The sequence below is a fragment of the Molossus molossus genome, unplaced genomic scaffold (genome assembly GCF_014108415.1).
Source record: "Molossus molossus isolate mMolMol1 unplaced genomic scaffold, mMolMol1.p scaffold_m16_p_4, whole genome shotgun sequence".
In the NCBI taxonomy this organism is placed as follows: Eukaryota; Metazoa; Chordata; class Mammalia; order Chiroptera; family Molossidae; genus Molossus; species Molossus molossus.
The window spans coordinates 100,978,638-100,982,323 of NW_023425377.1; the positions used below are offsets into that span (position 1 = coordinate 100,978,638).

Genomic DNA, 3,686 nt, shown 5'->3' on the forward strand with positions numbered 1-3,686 from the left:
CCAATATTCCGATAGTTATCGCCATTTCTCTGTGATCTGAAAATTGGACTTTTGCCAAACAGAAGGAATTCATTGATAAAACGTGTGTCGAACCAACAGGTAAGGACGGTAACGAGGAGGCGTGGGTATTGACAGGCTGGCTTTCTAGCACTTACACGCAGCACAACTCTAAACTAAGGTACCTGAGCAGGTTCCAAATCTTTTCTCTTAAACCTACAAAGCTCTGCAACAGAACAGACATCAGTCTCAAACACGTTGTGCAAGCAAACATCTTCCAAACTACTGTATAACAAAAGGGTCTGCACGGAAGACGTGGAACTCTCTAGCTGCAGATTGGATACGCCTCCAATTGCATCCACCAGCAACAAATTATCCTCAGGATAAGCGCTTCAGAAACCGGGGAGCGGAGGTGGGAGAGCAAGAGTATTATAAGTTTGCTCTGTCACTCATACCACTTGAGGACAGAACTTGGGCGTCTATCTGCCTCGATTGGTCACTTCACTTCCTGGGGCTCAGGGAGCTCTCTCCGCACCTGGATAACTGCGACACTCACCCATGGGCCCAGTACCCTCTGGTGTCTTAAGTCCCAGCTCTCAGTCCCGCCTGCAGCAGGAACACAATGGCATCCCTCGCCCAGGTGGGCGGGTGCAGGGGACCCAGATCCGACTCGACAGTTGCGGGTAACCTGCCTCAGGTCTGAGCGCATCAGCGCTAAACCCAAGACAAAGGCTGCCCTCGGGTCCGTGGCGCGCGCTCCCAGGGTAATCCGCGCCGGTGCTCCCCACGCCCACACCGGTAGCTCGTGCGCCGGGAAAGTGGCTCTCAGGATTCCGCGCTTTCCGAGGGGTGCGGCTCCGAGACTAGTAGTTAGCTGGTGTAAACAGCGCGCCGCGCGCTGGGATCCACCAGAAACGGCTGGCACGCAGGGCGGGCGCTGGCCGGCCAAGAGAGGTAACTACCCCACGCAGCTGGCTGGAACAGCCTCCACTCACCAAGAGCGGCACCTACAGGGCGAGCCCGCTGCTAGAGAGTTGAGTCCCAGCACCCATCACGAGCCCCAGCCAAGGAGCCTCGGCTCCTGTGCGGACCCACCAGGCAATGGCACCTGCTGCCTGGGCTCCCCGGTCTAGTGCTGTGCCAAGCCCCGCTCTGGGTCAAGGACGCAGGCGCCCGGGACTGCGACCCGAGGAGGGTGCGGGCTCGTTCGCTACAAGTCTAATTGCATGATCTTTGCAATCACTCACCGGCGGAGGGCGAAGTCGCTCAGGCGGCCGCCGGGCTGCGCACAGCGAGCAATCCCGGGCACAAGCATCCTCCCATCCTTTGTCAATAGCGGGCGGAGCGCTCCTCCCAAGCTTGCGGACGTGCAGCTGGGTGGCGGGCAGCCTGGCTCTGGCTCTGCTTCCCAGTCCTCACCCCTCCTCTCCTCCCCCTCCCCTTCTCCGTCCCCCTCTCGGAGCCGGCACTCACTCAGCTTCCATGATGTCATCCGGTGGAAATCTGCCATGCTCAAAGACTGGAATAATCCAGCGCTCACGCGGGGAGCACAACGCGGGCGGAGGCGGCAGCAGAGCCTTTAGGCACGCGTACCCAGAACCTGCCAGGCCAGGATAACCGGAGTCAAGGACAGTGCAGAGGAGGGGTCTGCGGAAAGGTGGCTCCGAGGGTGAGTGTGGGCAGGGTGGGCGTGGTGGGGATAGAGCCCAGGACGAAAAGTGCGGTCGCTGCTGCAAAGATTTCTAACTTGGAGTTAGTAAGGGTAAAAAGAAAGTTTTCTTGGCTTCTCCGCAGCTCATGGGCCCAGCACGATGATGAACACTTTATGTGCAACCAGGAAAATAACTGGAACCCCTGAAACTCTGGAGCCCCAGCTTCGGTGAGAAAGTTTAGGATGTCTAGCTGACGGTAGACTCGATGATGAACAGCTAAAAGAATGAAGAAAGGCGCGTACTGTTTGTTTATGGGCAAAAGAATCTGATAGAGAACATTGTCTCGTTCGGGGAGGGCGGCAGGGGGACGTGACGACCTGTGAACAAACACGGTAAAGGCAGCTGCTCCCAAGAGAGAAGCCAAAAGCAGAAACTCGTTGCTCTAGTTTTTTCTTCCTTCCACACCAAATACCATTGGACGCCCTGGAGGTGACTTCCTCGTTGCCTCACCCAAGGATTGCCATTGCAGATGAAACCATTTGAATCATAAAAGGTTCAGTAAGAGCCATAAAAGATGTGATGTTAATGATTCTTGCTTAATATTCTTCATAATACCAATAGATGTTAGATATTAGAGGAATAGACAGCCTCAGTACTTTGGACACACACACACACACACACACACACACACACACCCCAAATCTGAAATCCAACCTTACATCAGTCTAGGGCGGCTTCATGTTTAATAAAATGAAACAAACAAGCAACAACAAAAACTCACACTGTTCAGAGAACATACCCCAACAACTGATCCCAATCTTACCAATCACTGCTTCAAGGAGTCTCTTGAGGTTCCCAGGTTTACCTACCACTATAACCCCGGGAAGAAACAGGTTGCAGAGGAGAACACCAACAACCAATGCTGATAAGGCAGGCTTAACTGAGACTGCCTAGGTAGGAACATAACAACTCTGCCAGAGGATTCATTCACCATCTTCCTTTGGAAGTATATAGAGAATAGAAATGGCATTTATTGCAAATTTGGGTGCAATTAGAAATACCTTAATCTTTGTAAATACAAAGAGAAGTACTCAGTATAATAACATCAACTTGCAGGCTAGTCATTGTATTAAATAAGCTTGTGCGTGCATTATGAACTTATGAAATCCACTGGGACATTTCTTAGGAAAAAGTAATTAAGTGTGAGAAAGCAGGATCAGAAATTATTTTTTAAAAATAAAATATCAAAAAGCCCATGATGCCCATAATTGGAAAGTAAGGTCAGAAATCTAAAAGTGTTAACTTGTCCCTTGCCAGGTAGCTCAGTTGGTTAAAGTGTCCTACCCATATGCCCAGGTTGAGGAGTTAGATCCTTGGTTAGGACACAAACAAGAATCAATCAGTGAATGCATAAATAAGTGGAACAACAAGTTGATGTTTCTCTCTCCCTTTCTCTCCTTCTAAAATTAATAAAAATAAAATTAAAATAATTAAAATTGGAAATGTTAACTTGCATTTATTTATTTTCAAATTAAAATATTTTAGGTACCATTAATATGTATTGTATGTTAATATATATTATAAAGATACATTTAACATTCTTATTTTTTTTTTTTTAAGGATAGTCACTTATCCTTTCCTCCAAATCAAAATACAAAAGAACATATAAAATGCATGAACAACTTTTACAGGTGAGTATTTTAAATATCAAATGAAGTTTTTTTTAATCAGGGCAACGAGAAAATAAACTAGATTTTTAAAATCTAATAGAGGTAAGAATTTGATAATGTAAGTAAGCAATGACCATCTTTGAGAATAGAAAAACAATATAATTGCTTGTAAAAAAGTAATTACAACTGCTAAGGATGCTGTTCCAAATATGTAAGAAGGTCAAGTTGTAAACCTTTGTAGATTGCCTCTCTGATGCTCCATCTATCTTCATTGCCTCTGTCTGCTGTGCTTCAGCATTCTCTGGGCTAATGCACAAATATGGAGACATGAAGGTCATGGGAAATCAGCAGATCTGGGGAACATAGA

The 3,686-nt window shown here is 47.6% G+C and overlaps 1 long non-coding RNA gene across 1 annotated transcript; it reads left to right on the top strand.

Moving 5' to 3' along the window:
- Positions 1 to 1,493: 1,493 nt before the first annotated feature.
- LOC118615862 lies at positions 1,494 to 3,319 on the top strand. The gene is made up of 3 exons (XR_004956496.1): positions 1,494 to 1,666; positions 1,792 to 1,876; positions 3,270 to 3,319. It is a non-coding gene; the product is annotated as an uncharacterized LOC118615862 (long non-coding RNA).
- The last annotated feature ends 367 nt before the right edge of the window (positions 3,320 to 3,686 follow it).